This window comes from Mya arenaria, chromosome 4, assembly GCF_026914265.1.
Source record: "Mya arenaria isolate MELC-2E11 chromosome 4, ASM2691426v1".
Classification (NCBI taxonomy): domain Eukaryota; kingdom Metazoa; phylum Mollusca; class Bivalvia; order Myida; family Myidae; genus Mya; species Mya arenaria.
This window is the reverse complement of record NC_069125.1, coordinates 62,458,875-62,475,546: the sequence shown is the minus strand read 5'-3', so window position 1 is coordinate 62,475,546 and position 16,672 is coordinate 62,458,875.

Here is a 16,672-nt window from a genome sequence, read left to right as displayed (position 1 = left end):
ACACCAAGGACAATATAAAGGCGACATTCTTAAGACAATATAAAATGGAACCGGTACAAGCAGTTCCCGCAAGTCGACTTACCAAAGGCAATATAAAATGGTACCAGTACTAGCAGTTCCTACAAGTCGACATACCAAAGGCAATATAAAATGATACCAGTACTAGCAGTTCCCACAAGTCGACATACCAAAGGCAGTATGAAATTATAAGAGTACTAGCAGTCCTCGCCAAGCGACATAACAAACACAATAAAACGTGGTACACGTTCAAGCACCCCTCACCAGGCGGCATTTCAAAGAAAATATGTATAGAACTTGCAGTCCTCTCAAAGAAACATACCAAAGACGATGTAAAATGTTACCAGCACTAGCAGTCCTTGACTGGCACCATACCAAGACAATATGATATGGTACCAGTACTAGCAGTTCCCGCAAGTCGACATACCAAAGGCAATATAAAATGATACCAGTACTAGCAGTTCCCACAAGTCAACATACCAAAGGCAATATAAAATGATACCAGTACTAGCAGTTCCCACAAGTCAACATACCAAAGGCAATATAAAATGATACCAGTACTAGCAGTTCCCACAAGTCGACATACCAAAGGCAATATAAAATGATACCAGCACTAGCAGTTTCCACAAGTCAACATACCAAAGGCAATATAAAATAATTCCAGTATTAGCAGTTTCCACAAGTCAACATACCAAAGGCAATATAAAATAATTCCAGTATTAGCAGTCCTTGCCAGATGATACACCAAAGGGAAAATAAAATTATGCCAGTACCAGCCGTCCTTGTCAGGCGACATACCAAAGACAATATAAAATGGTACCAGTTCTAGCAGTCCTCAGTCGACAAACTAAAGACACTATTAAATGGTACTTGTGTCAGCCGTCCTCGCTAGACGATATAACAAAGACATTATAAAATGGTACGTGTGTCAGCAGTGCTAGCCAGACGATATCCAAAAAAACAATATAGAAAATGATACTAGTACTAGCAGTTCTCGCCACGCGACGTTCCAAAGACAACTTATGAAATCGTACTAGTACTAGCAGCCCTCGACAGGCTACATACTAAAGACATTATAAAATGGTATCCGGCCTAGCCATGCATTCGATGAATTTTCTTCTCACTGTATTTTATGTTGTGTAATCGGAATACTATATCGTGATTCCTACGATGGATGTGCTCGTACATTACATCGGATAAACACTATGTAAACTTGGCGGAGGTCATCAATGTATGATCCGTCCCCAAGTCTTGCCGGAGATTGCCGAGTTGTTACGATTGGGAGGGCAGCTGTAGTATAATTCTTAGCATATAAACTAAGGCGTATAGCCCATCAAATTGCAGACATGGACATGTTTTGAATTACATGTAGTTTCATATCAATTTACCCAAATGTTGCGTAGAAATAAAGAACACAGCGTTTGTACTTACCCAGATCGTAGGGCCTACTGATGACAACAAACTAGATAGAGCATCATTTATTGAAGGGTGGCTATAAAAAGTTTTTACAGAAAAGAAGATAAAAGTTTTTGCTTGTTTTTAAGACAATATAGATGAGACAAATCAACCCCAATGTCATTATGTTTAATCAAAGGTTGTATTTCATATGTTGAAATTGTTTTTGCGTATATTTTTATATGAAATAAGAATAAGGCCGAGGCCACTGTGGGCCCAAAGTTAACAGGCTCAAGTAAGGTTCATGTGAATAAGGTCAAACGTTTTTAACATAAGTGTATATATTGTTCCCATATCAAAACAGAAATTGCCCGTTCCATTCTGGTCAGGGTCGTGACGAACCCTGTAGTAATGGTTAATAATTGTTTGAATGTATTTACATAACAAATGGTTTGATGCTACCCCGTCGCATTAACATTAATAATATGTAAGACCAAACTAATTTTCTTGAAGTTTTTAGTGGTCTACATTATATCGTATAAACCAGCCACTAACTGAGTCAGCCACTTATAATAGCTACCGCTTCTCCTGATAAAAAAATCGGCTTACTGCTGATTTACTGCAATAAATGTCCTGGAAAACTTGAGAACAACTGCTTCGCCGTGGAAGAAAATAAAAGGTTTACAAAATAGGAGAGTTAAACCTTCACCTTATACGTATTCCATTTGGAGTGCAGTCATATATGTGAGTCTGGATGCCATATTTGAGACACGTTCATCACGACGGCCTTATCAACGGTATTCTTCGAAAAATCACTGTGAACTTGTTTCATAATCAGCTGTTTGTGACATGAAGGTCTTCAGTAGAGGTATATAAGGAAAATTAGCTCCGCAGCCTGTTCGCAACGTTTTTCAAGAATAGAAATTGCTTTGGTTTTTGACTCAGGTCTAAACAGATGGTCGATTTCATTAGTTTCATGCAGTTTAACATGAACGTGTATGACGTTCGTCTACCAACTTAATGCCGCAGTATTTAGACAGGTGTTCCTGTGGAGTGTAGAATCCGAGTGTTTTGCTTTGGCTGAAAAAATAATTGGCCAATAGACTGAATGGAATCAATGGGGCAAGCCTAAGAAGAATGATAAGAACCCAAGAACTGTACAAGATATCGATCAGTCACCAAACATTTACGAAGTAACATTGGCCATATAAATGTGAAGAGAAATAATTTATGATCTATTTAAGGACATACTGATATGTACATTCACGTCCTGAAAGACTATGACCTACATACAGGTTATAGAGGTTACAGGTTAATGGCCAAATCCAGTTATGGAAAGTCTGCATACATTGACTGTGTTTCTTCATCCAAGAACAAAATCTACTCTACAAGCTTAATTAATGCACCAGTCAAATGTAACCCCACCCCCCTCCACTAGGTCCGGGGATTAGCGGGGACTTCGACTTGCGGTCCAGCCAACCCCGGATAAGATCCCCGCCCTGCGGGGACGAACTGCTGGTAAAATCCCTGCCAAATGCCCCCCGAACCCCAGGGACCCTAGGTAAGGCCCATTCCCCGCTATTTTGGACGCAAAGACATAACCACCGCATTCCTTCGGCACTGCGGGGCTCCCTGAAAGGCAAAAACACGGCCTATTTCCCCGGCTATCCCCGGTATACCCCCCGGACCTTGGGGTGGGGAGGCGTGGTTACAATTGACTCGTGTATAACGTGAACTTAACAATACTCTCCAGTGAAATTGATAGTAAAAATGTATAGAGAAAAATGTATGGTTAATTTAAGAAAATAATAATATGTACATAAATGTCCTGGATAATTATGACCTACTAGGTAAGAGATGTCGCGGTCTCGTCTTGTTTATAATTAAAAGGTTAGTCTGCTTACATTGACATTCCTTTTTCCGACTTTGTGTGTTTTTAATTCAAGAACCAAATCTACCCTGCAAGAAAAATTAACGTCCCCCTTGGGCCACCGGAGAAAGGGCTCTTTGAGCGGCGAAGACTGAAAAGATGGGAAAGTTACCTTGGTCTTAACAACTTAAGAGACCAAATTCTGTTGCCCTTCGTAGCAATTGTGTCTAAAATTGTGATCACGTGGTACCCCGTTGGCTGGAACTCCCAGGTACCGGCGAAAACCCATCGAGTATCGAAATATTCGAGCCAATCGGGATACCTTCTAAATAAAGAAATCGGTCCTTTACATCCAGTTCGAGCCAACGAGGAATTCGAACCAAACGAGTTCTGGCCAACGGGGTTCGACTGTATACACACAATCAGACGTCACTGTTCAAACATCAAACACCAATTTTCCAAGCTAGCTTCTAGCTGTTGGTTTCAGAGATACAGACAACGAATGTGCGACTGAACGGGTCCATGTGTGACCAACGGGTAAACACAAACTACAAGCGTAGTACTGAGTACTCGTAAACTAGCTGGAATCCAAAGTAAACCCGTATTCCACGACCTTTAAATACACCAGTCAATTGTAACCACGCCTCCAATGTCAGGGGAATAGCGAGGACTTTTACTTTCGGTCCGGCAAAACCTGAGTAAAATCCCCGTCCTGTTTGGATGAACTGCTGGTACCCTAGGTAAGGCACACAAACCACCGCTTTCATCCCGCACTATAGCGCCACCTGGAAGGTAGAAACACGGCCCATTGACACGACTATCCCCGGTATACCTCCGGACCTGGGGGGTGTTGGGGTGTTGTTACAATTGACTGGTGCATAAGTCGGTAACCAGAAGATGTACTAATCAAACTAGTATGATGTATGTGTTGAATGTCACTGTCTTTTTGTGATGCTGTGTGTGGATCTCTTGTATAATGTATGCTAGGCCTTAGCCGTGTCTTTAAACAGAATCCTCGTTACATTTTTTGGATTCTGTGAGTGTGTGTATACCACGTGATAAATTACGTATTATCAGACTGGGGCTTGTCATTGTAGTTTACATTGTAATACTTGAATTGTAAACATATTTGACAAAATACTTGACACACTATTTGACCCAGAGACCATTTATGCAGGCAAGTGTTTTTGAAGACCACTGTAAAGCATTACAGAAAAGAGCAATCCAGGTTGGTTTTAATAGCGCATTTCATATATGGAGATTCTCTATGCAAGAAATGCCTTGTTGCAAAAGGTCAGACACTACTAAATAAATTTTCTATTTATTCTATAGTCAATTGACGAATTTGCATGCAATATAACGCTGATTTCTAGTCCTTTACGACCCCCACCCCCAACACCATATATGGGGAGAAAGCTTCCTTTGTGTACTAAACACTTCACCACGTTGGAAAACGAGGTACGTTTTTATAAGAAAAAAAACTTGGTTGAACGTAACCATTGTGTATTCGGTATAAAGACCATATTAGGTGTTTGCGTAAAAACAATGCGGTGATTTTTTTAAAATTAAAATCAAGTAGATCCAGCAAGTTCAGCCTGTTTTTAAAGTCGCAATGCTGAGTAGGAGCCAATGGTCTGAACTACGCAAAAATTGGTTCATTCTAATACAAAAATTAAAAAAAGTGTTCAAAACGATTAATCTGTGAGAGTGCAGCTTTAAGTAGGGATTTAAGATTAATAAAATATGAGTCTTAAACCTGTTATACTGTTACACAAGATTGATCGAAAAAATCGGACCTGTTGACATAAAGAACGGCTTACTCAAACAATACAGGAAATGCAACAAAACACGACTGTTCTACATTTTATTAAGCGTGTTCATAAAACGAACACAAAATAAATATCAAATGGTATGTACAATATTTAAGACATCAAAAATCAGCATGTTAAATCTTTAAATTGATTGACTTGGTCAAACTCCGTTATCTCAATGCTCTGTCTATATCGAACTCTTTTCTTTCGATGTTATGGCTAGGTTCAACTATGTTATAATAATGTTCTGGCTATGTCGAACCCTTTTTTAATGTAATATCTATGTCGAACTCTGTTATCTCAATATTCTGGTTATGTCGGAACGTTGCCTATGTGTTGGGTTTGTATTAATGCTTGTTATCTCGAACTATATTTCCGAGGTTCCAACGACTTTGACATTGCGAGTTTTGACTTGTATTTGAAATTGGGAGGTGTCTGATGCCCATTAATTTTTCATTTATTTATTTTGTTAAAATGTTTGGAAAACCTGTATGAGATATTCTCAGATTTTTTTTATAAAACATTCTTTTTTGCCTTTGAAAAATTACTTCATATGTAAGTTCACGTGTTTGAGTTAAAAACAAAGCGCCAGTAAACCAGAATCGAGACGAAATCCCGTTTAAGCTGATTTTTGGAGAGAAAACAAACAACAATGGCAAAATTAACAACAAGGAAGAGAACTATGAATAAGATGTTAATATGCACCGGTTATGTTACACAACTCAACGTATCACAATTACTGGCGAAGAACAAAATACGAACTGCAATAATTTAATTCTGTCAATATAAGTTGTATATAGCTTTTCAAATGATACCTAAGTTGTATTGGATCAACAGTAATCACAAATATAACATTGTAATATCAGAGAACTAGCTTATATGAGGGTCGGACTCCTGAAAATGGTAAAAAACTGTATTAATTATACTTGTTTAGATATTACGAACGAAAAAGTAAATGTCCTTATGGAGAAAACATGGATGTGAAGCTAGCAGTCTAGCAGTATGGCAGTACAGCAGTGGGAAAATATTACGCTGTGGAAATGTGTACTCTGATATAAAACTCAAAATGAAAACTAATTCTTTAGTCCCAAACATATATTAACGTAAGCAGTTCATGTATCTATCTTGTACATGAAATTATTTTTCTGTCCCATAAACAGATTAAAAAGACGGTTAAACCTTGTTTTATTACTTCCCTTGATTATAGTGTTTAACTGCCTTATATAAGAACACTCTACACAATGATACAAAACGGACATCAGTCCTTGCCACGCAGTATACCGGATGAATTTCAACCAATACAATTATTTTGTTTAGGCCTAAAAAATAAATTGTGTGGTTCGGGTCACCCGACCCTACCTGGAAAATATCGCCGACCCTACTGTTTTTTTGGGTGCGACTTGCGAAAAAATACACTCCAGAACGTCGGGATTTTAAGCTCATTAACCCAAGATGAGTTTCGAAGATGTAGAGATAATGTTTTTGTTCGAGCCGGAATCTGTATCCGAGATTGACATGTCAACATCCGACAAGGGGCCATGGACCCGTTTGTATGGAGAACAGCTGTACGATATTCCTGTCGTACAATTTATGGGGAAATTCTCCGACTTTCCGCTCTTTTCGGGTAAGGTATATACAATGGAACAAAATGTCTCTGGATAATAGTATAAGTTTTCCCAAACATAAGATTGAATGCCGTCTAAATTCAATATACCCCACCCACCACTTCAGGACAAGGCATAACCCTTTTCACTTGTCATGTTGTCAGATGCAATCATAAAAAATAGTTTAAATAAAATAGCAGCAGGGCAAACATACTACTAGTATAGAAAGGAAATATTAAATACTGGGAGTTTTGACATAGGCTGGTGCCTGACAACATGCGACTTTCTTTGAAACTGGGACTGAAACCTGGGACTGTTGCCATTTGTACAGTATATAAACTAATCCTAACTTTACTTCTTGGAGAATGGCAGAGAAATGTTTTTGAGATGCTGAAGCAGGTCAGTATTGTCACATTTAATTATCAATATGTTTTGCTTTCGGAAGGTGTGTGACGAATGACAACAAAACTGGCAATGACACACCACTTAACTGCAGCGATGCTCAGCAATGTCCTTATATAACTGAAATTCTGTTAAAAAAGGAAACAAACCTGTACCAAACTAAAAAAAAAAAAAAAAATCCCTACCTACCCTACCTTTTCTTAGGGGCCATGTTACCCGAACCACACAATTGATTTTTTTAGGCCTTACAAAAAGTGTCATTTTTACACTGTACAAATTGCACTGTACAAATTGCACTGTACAAATTGCACTGTACAAATTGCACTGTACAAATTGCAATTGCCAAAATATTCATTTTCATTTTTAAAAATATCTTTCGCCGTATGTTCGTGAACGTAATGACAATACACTTTATTAACCTTACAAGTTGATTAAGGAGCAATCCTCGGATACTGGATAAAGACTTTCAGTTAACTGGATAATAATGTCCTTAAGACGTTGTTTTTTCTATACAGCGTCGATATATAACAGTTATTATAAGTTTATGCCTGACTGCGAATATTTTTGGATGTGATGTGAAAACCTGATCAAGTCTTCCAACTAGCATTGTTTTTTATTGCCCCCTTTTAATAAATTATCTGTTATGTCGTGTATGAACGTGTAGTTTCATTTCAAAATTCTACGCGACCGTAAGCGATGATTCGCGTTAATTTCTGAAAATTCGTATACAAATGAAACTGTACAATTATGTCCATAGAGTATCAGCAGAGATCTGCAGAGATAAGGATCTAGGCTTAGAAAAGCATTGAATAAAGCTTGTGGCATACATTTCACTAACAAAATCGTAGGCTCGGGGGAGGGGGGTGTGGGGTATGCCCTCTCTGAAAACTTTGAAAACCCTGGTGCAATCTGGTGCATTCTGAGGTGCTTTTTTATTTAGTTATGGAAAATGGTTTTAGTGGCTGGTTCGGGTGATGTCGTTTTCCAAGTAAATGCATTCGCATTAAATACATTTGAGAACGCTATGTATTATAATAGCGTAATCTGCGATATTTCACCGTGGATATGAACTGGTTTGCCAATGACAACAGAACACGTCTGGGTTGGATCTTGTAACTCCGTGTTGGAAAGGGTTGCCTAGGAATAAAATTCCCGGAAATTCTCCGAGCCATAAAAAGGCGTCATGGCATGTGCAGCAGATCCAAACCTTAAATCCGTTAATTCTACTTAAAATTCGTCTGTAATAAACGAATTGTTTTACTACAAGAAATGCCGGTAATGGCAGTTATACATACCATAAAAAGAATCCCAACACGAATTAGTTATACTGTTTAATAATGTTTTATTGACTATTACAAAAACTGGTCTACATAAGCTGCTGATAAGCGTCGATTTGAAGTTCTGGCTTCGGTAGCTGCGACCGTATCTCTTAAGGAGTTTGCAGGAGTTGAAATGGACCGTTTTAGTTTCAAGTAGTCAAATAGTTTTTTTTTTCAGAATCATGTGGTCTCAGCCGTGTACTCGCGTATAGGCAGAACATATGTAGAGCATTTTTAAATATATTTTTTCAGTTTCGGGTTTAAGGGAGGGGCTTATGTCAAAAGGTTATACCATTAAGTAACACGCCCTTTAACGTCAATTCTTTGATATTTATGCAAAAAGCTACAGAAACAAGCTCAGTAGCAAAGAATTTAAACATAGACCCGGTTTAGTGGCAGTGGGTAAACGCCAAAGACATAGAACTCAAAATCACAAACAAGAAACATAGAAGAACAGTACAAAACTCCACAAACAGCACAGTGCATACATACTATATATATAAAAAATAGGTATGTTTATCAAGAATTTGAGTCGCATCTGATACGTACCTTGCATGCTACTATAGGGGTCAGTTTTGGGATCTAAGTTTGATGTAGCCAATCGGTAATGGTTGAATGAAAAACATATCCAATTAATATTTCAAGCAAGTATGACCATGCGATTGATTAAATTTGATATGGAACATAACCCCTTAATCAACTTTCAACGAGGGTCATTTGTCACACAATGAAGGGTAATTAGTTAACGTTTGAGCTGGTGGAATGGGTTGGTTTTGAACGTTAAAAATTGAACCATCATCCGTTTAACAGATAATATTCAACGGGGTCAAAAATGAATGTTACACCGGCGATAACATTAAGCATTGCGTATTGTGTATGATAATTCTGTTTTTATGTTTGCATACACGTGTGTACGTTTGCGTGTGTGAGCTATAACAGCCCTTAACCAAATGAAATCATAGAAACTACTGAATGTGTTAATTTATAATCAGTCCAAATCTGATTGAATAATGTATACTATTCGGACTTTAACAAAAAAAGAATGTTGAATTATTATTTGAACATATTTAATAAACAATATTATTTTTTGCTATAAAATATAAATAATTACGAATTATACGAAACTAAACTCCTTAAGTTTCTAGTCCGGCCATCTTATTAACATAAACAAACGTTTTAATACAATAAGTATTGAATAAGAAAAAACATATAGGGGGTAGATTAATTGATATTGCGCCAAAAACGCAGTCGGTATGGTCCAATTTTCTTGATATCAGGCGATTTGTAATGGAAATTCGAATAAATATATTAGACAAAAATCCAAAATTAAATGAATAGTTTTTATCAAAAAAATAGAGAAAGGCGCACTTTTTCAGCCAATACGACGCCGTTTTCCCCGCGAAAATTGACGTTTTAGGAGCTTTAAAAATAAAATACGTGAACAAGAGAAAGGAAAATATATGGCCTTGAATGTTGTCACAAGACGCACTTGATGGAGAAATTTCATAACGGTAAACGAAGAATTGTGAAAATATCAGCTATTAGGCTGCTTGAACGCAAAAAGACTCGTAGTTTGAAAATTATTTCAAATATTGAAAATGTAAAAAAGTCCCTTAATGGGCATAAACTGTTTTATTTGTATATCAATTTTCAGACATTAAGTTAAAAATTCGCACAGGATCGCGTTCCACCTTAAGACGATCTTTTTGTACAGCACGACGACAGTGCGATACATGTGGTTCAACTTTAAAGCTGCTTTGTTAAGTTTTTATGTTTTACGACCACTATCGTTCTTTAAATTTGGTGATTTTCAATCGCATTACCAAAGCTTACTATAGCTTGACCTTTGACTAAACTACATATAACGTTTTATTGATATTTAAATTGAGGTTACCGACCCATTATTTTTTGGTATCATTTGAAAAGGATTTATGTAAATACTGCATTTCATATTCAATATAAATTACCGACTACATCAACCTTGTCAGTAGTAGATAAAATCTTTTTTTTTTTTACATACAAGCAATACTCTTTTGACTTAGTATAAGGAAATTTAGAGGAAAATGTTTTCATTCAACTTTTATTTTGGTCAAATAAAACATTTCCGTTGTTGTTTGCCTAAAATAAATGCAAAGAAAACTACGGTGAAATAGAGGTGACATGTGTGCAATGACTCGTTCCGACGAGTTACTTACTCTTTCCCGCGACTTAATATCTCGTTGTCACGACTTAATTATATCGTGGCCACGACTTTATCAACCAATCAGAAAATAGGCGAAACATCATATCTTTTCTTGATTCCTGTTTGCTGATGTTGTCAAGGTTTGAAGAAAAGTTTTCAAAAACAGAACAGGTAATTCGCTCATAACAGTAAATGATAAGTCTACTTGCCACATGAGCTATAACAATATCATGTTCGTCTTAAAGCATCGTGAAAATAATTTACAATGTTTAGTATTGTCTTTTCATGTAACAATTCACATTCACATATACATGTTCTCTGATATGTTAACTGTTAAATACCATTCCGTCGATACATAATTGGTAAAGTTCAGAATCATAGCAAATGGCTGAGCGATATTCAACTTCATCACAAAATGCTTCTATGTATTCCGTTGTCACTGAACAACTAGGGTGGGGTCTGTTTTGGCTACATGGTCACTCATTGAATAAATTTAATAGAGGACTTGCCGTGCAGCCGGGTAAACTTGTTGGTATAATCACTGTTCAGTAAGCTCTAATCCTTTTTTTCCTATTTGTATTTGTATGCATTCTTCAGTGTGTGTTCATTTTAACATATGTACTTCCAGGTCACAAGCTCATTAATTGTTACTGTTATTTGATATGTTATGTATGGTTGTTATTCATGTCGGAAAATAAATATCTCATTGAGCTAATGTTTCCTGTTAACACATACCCGACTTTAAATAAATATTCTTGTATCTTGGATCACTAGCCAATGTTTCTGCCCTTGAGTTCGTTTTAATGAAAAGTAAACGGACGGACGGACGGACGGACGGACGGGGGCATGCATGCGCATATGACGGACAAATCAGTGGCGGTTCCAGGTTTCTCAGTTAGGGGGGGGGGGGGCGTAACTTCTGAAACTGACTTCTGTTGGCCGCTAAGGCCCCCATGTGTTTTCATGGTAATTCAGGGGGTCGGAGGCCTTCGCGACGGCCTCAAGCTCTTAAAATATTGCATGTGTTTACTATGGAACGCTGGGACTCAATGCTTCTTGCGAAATGCGTTATGCAAATGCTATAAATAGAACAATAGTTTCACTTTCGACCAATCGAATGGCCGGGTACGGAATTACGGAAGCTCGTGCTATGTGAAATCTAAATATAGTAACACCTCCTGAATAACGGATTTCCTTCGCATCTCGCATGAAGCATTTTAAAAGCATTTAGCATCTCGCATTTTGCACAAAAATCATTTCCCAAAAAGCATTTCGCATATTGCATAACAGAATCAAATTGAATCGGACGAAATATTGTGCACGTTCCGTACTGCTCCCGGCAGTGAAGGGGATGTAAGACATAGGCTACTGATACTGCTACAGAAATATTATTATACGGTGGAAGAAACGATACTCTTTCTAACCTAACGCGTTTACAGCAATATACAGAGTTGCACATCTTGCTATTCCCAATCTAACTGACTTTCTGGCATATTTTCTCTAGGACACCTCTTTACTTTATCGTTTCTGAATATTATATTGTATTGGTGTGTTTATATATGTTATTCTAATGAATAGACACAACAAACGTATTATTTTCACCTCTATTACATGCAGATAAAAGTAGTTTTCAAATTAATTTGTTCCTTTTTTCATTTCATGCAAAATGATTCTGCTCAATTTATGCTAACAACGGTAAAAAATATTGAATCGAAGCTTTTCGCATTTCGCAAAAAGAATTTCGCATTAAGCAATTCGCAAAAAGCATTTCGCATAAAGCATTAAGCGTTTTGCAAAACACATTAAGCATTTACTGCCATTCATTTCTAGTTTATTGTTTTAAGTCGCTTTATACTGACTTCTGCGAATATATTCAGAGAAGGTGAAATATTAACTCCTTTCCGGCTGATGATATAATTAATATGGAAACAGCTTGGATCCATATAAGATGACAAACTACTCGGCGTCTGATATGATTCAAAGCTGTTTGACACTCCCGCCATATCAATCTTTCGAACAGATTTGTTTAGCATAAGACAGTCGCTTATAGTAATAAACTTTAAAATACTTCCAAAGTCATAGAAATGTGAAGACAAAAAAAAAAATGTTTGCACAGAACGTAGTCTGCTGGGTGCTATTCTGTACATTGTATTTAGTCATTATGACGAACGATCCGAAAAGTGAAACAGACGAGCAAATAGATGTTCGATACAACCACGGTAAATCGAGATCTATTTTTTGTGTGGAGCAAATCATAACCTTAAAAGCTATCTACAATGATGGAACGATATTAATAATTTATACATATACTTGGAAAATTTTAGGGGGGGGGGCGCCGGGTCCCCCCCCCCCTGGATCCGCCTATGCAAATGAAGATGACATAAGCTTTATGACCTTTGTTCAGCAGAGTCTGATGTTACATGTAGTACATTTATCAACATGATAAGAACAATAATGAAATCTTGAACACCTTAAAATAACGTTAATTTCAATTTTTTAAAATTAACGTTACGCCTTTATCAATAACAGATAAATTGGAAGTTTACTAGTAGTTATAAATAATATAACGTTGTGTTAACAGACAAACATAACAATACAATATTTTGCTCATGGGATCAAGATGCAGACCATGCAGAGATTTCAAACCTAGCTTTTAGGCTTTTAAGCTGAAAAAGGTAAAATTCCATATAAACCCATTAATTGCAAATAATAACTTACTATCACGAGATTATTTTGACAACAAACAGAAATCTGACAACCGTTCACAAGTGTTTGTTCTCGTAACTTACATGCGAATATAACTACCTATAAGTTATTAAGCTATATCCTTATTTGTATACTTTTAAAATCAACATATTAAGATACATTTGCAATAAATTGTAAGTGCACAGAAAGTTTAACATAGGAAAAAGCAAGATATGTGCTTTGTTATTAATATGTGAGTGAAGTTAGCAGCAAAGTCTTATAGCGGCTAGCTACCAGCAGCATCAGCAGCTCGCAGCTATGCTGGTGGCTGCTAGCCGCTACATTATTTTACTATTATGTTACTATGAATGTTATAATCTATACTTACTTGATACTTCTATAGTTTATGATTGTAAGTTGTTTCCAGTTGTATAGAAATATATCAGTATGAGAAAAAATGATGTTTCAATGTTTTAGCCAATTCGGTAAAATTTAGATTTCAACAGGGTTTTTTTAAGCGGCCCACCAATCAACAAATCAAAACCTTTTTATGTGAAAGACCAATTTTTTCATCGTACAAAAAGGGGCAACGGGACCATACAGACTAAAGTAATCTATATTCATGGTATCGAAATGATGATGCCTCCAATTTGTCTGACAGATTACCATTATTAATATGTATGATAAATGTTTAAAATCCCTTTATCCTCGTATATCTTTATTTGATGAATACCCCCGAAGTGCCATAAAGGTCAATAGATTATGCTATTAAAATATGCATTTATTATGAAAGAGTAATCATTGAGCTCTATAGAATCACGATACAAGGTCATTATTGTTTAGAAAAAAAAGTGACACAATTTCTATAAAATATTGACTCCCCCTGTAAAACAAGAAATGTCGTAGGCCAACGCGCTGGACTATTCGCCGCTTTGTCTTAGATGTGATACAATAATAATGTATATGTGCTTGTCAAAGTAATAAACCTGTCAAATTGAAAAGTTAACTGAAGAGACGCCACACTGCGGCAAAACCAGGATTTATAATGATTGACAAAAGAAATTCAGCATTCATTGAAAAATTTCAACTGTATTTTCTTTCTATTTTTAATAATGTTCAGTGACCTCGGTCCGAAATGCAATTCCATGGAAGTCCTCAAATAAACTCTTCCGACATACTAACAGAGGCGGGAATCACGTGGTACATTGTTTTGATACCAAGCACTAAAAATGGCAGCGCCCAGTGAGATGGTATGTATTTTTGTTTATTTTCTCGTCATAATTAAACAATTAAATTTCCTAACATCGACCCTCGCAGTAATCGACCCCCGTTTTCGCTGTAATTTGGTACCTTCATTTTGCAAACAGTTCTGTAGTTTACTTGGAATACGTGTTACAAGTATTCAATCGAGGTGAAATGTGCGGCGGAAATCTTTGAACCAAGCACGAACTGTCCTTTTTTTTCTTAATTTCGTGCTTAATATACACAATTCGTTAATAGAGCTATTTATAAACATGCATGTACACCTATTGATATGCTCTGAGTTATGTTTTCATATCAACGTACGCATGTTGCGTAAATAATGCTTCAACCGTTTTTTAGACCAAGCACTTACGAAATATTATTCGAACCAAGCACTACATAATTTTTATTTTGTTGCAGAATATGCTACGCCGACATTGTGGCAAATCATACAATACCAAAGGCGCATGAGGTTTACATTAAAGATGCACTATTACTCCCAAAAAAGATTTAACACAATTAATTCAATTGTTTTAATATAATACCAAAAACGGATGAACAAATGTCGAAAACAATGGTTCTTCTGAAGGATACCGAGTTTAATTTAAAAGAAATGTGCAAACAACATGGTATGCTACCTTATGAGACCATAGTAAATCGCAGTAAATCATGTTGCATTCACCAATCATTTAATAGTTTTGCGTTTTCAACTATTAAATCAACAGTTGTAATACTTTTAATAGTTATTTATACGTTCCATAAATGCATTATTGAGTTAGTAATTGAAGGTGTATCACTCAAAATTTATGTTTGCTTTACATGTGTATGTATTGATTTTGAACAAGAGTGTCACTTTAAAGAAAACATAGACGCTCAGCACCATACTGATGCTACGGGTTTATATTCTTTAGCCAAAGCCACTTGAAAAGCCGCAGGTAAACTATCCGTTTCAGACTGCCGTATTTCGAACTCGTTGATTTTATGATAATGTAAGCATACGAAATAGTAAATTCAATGTAAAGAAATATTTTAAATGTTTCAATTTGCAAATACATGATAAGAATACTCTTCAAGTACCTTTTCGCCCCGTACTGCTGGACTCGTATATCATCTGATTCCTAATGTGCTTATATCCAGATGCTCTACTAGTCACTGGCTTTCACCCAGTATATCATACTGCTATGGGAAAACTCGTTAAAGGCTGTGACACACGTTCAAAGTTGACCATACTCACCGCGCATTTTGGCTCCTGGGGCCCTTTTCGCCCCGTACTGCTGGACTCGTATATCATCTGATTCCTAATGTGCTTATATCCAGATGCTCTACTAGTCACTGGCTTTCACCCAGTATATCATACTGCTATGGGAAAACTCGTTAAAGGCTGTGACACACGTTCAAAGTTGACCATACTCACCGCGCATTTTGGCTCCTGGGGCCCTTTTCGCCCCGTACTGCTGGACTCGTATATCATCTGATTCCTAATGTGCTTATATCCAGATGCTCTACTAGTCACTGGCTTTCACCCAGTATATCATACTGCTATGGGAAAACTCGTTAAAGGCTGTGACACACGTTCAAAGTTGACCATACTCACCGCGCATTTTGGCTCCTGGGGCCCTTTTCGCCCCGTACTGCTGGACTCGTATATCATCTGATTCCTAATGTGCTTATATCCAGATGCTCTACTAGTCACTGGCTTTCACCCAGTATATCATACTGCTATGGGAAAACTCGTTAAAGGCTGTGACACACGTTCAAAGTTGACCATACTCACCGCGCATTTTGGCTCCTGGGGCCCTTTTCGCCCCGTACTGCTGGACTCGTATATCATCTGATTCCTAATGTGCTTATATCCAGATGCTCTACTAGTCACTGGCTTTCACCCAGTATATCATACTGCTATGGGAAAACTCGTTAAAGGCTGTGACACACGTTCAAAGTTGACCATACTCACCGCGCATTTTGGCTCCTGGGGCCCTTTTCGCCCCGTACTGCTGGACTCGTATATCATCTGATTCCTAATGTGCTTATATCCAGATGCTCTACTAGTCACTGGCTTTCACCCAGTATATCATACTGCTATGGGAAAACTCGTTAAAGGCTGTGACACACGTTCAAAGTTGACCATACTCACCGCGCATTTT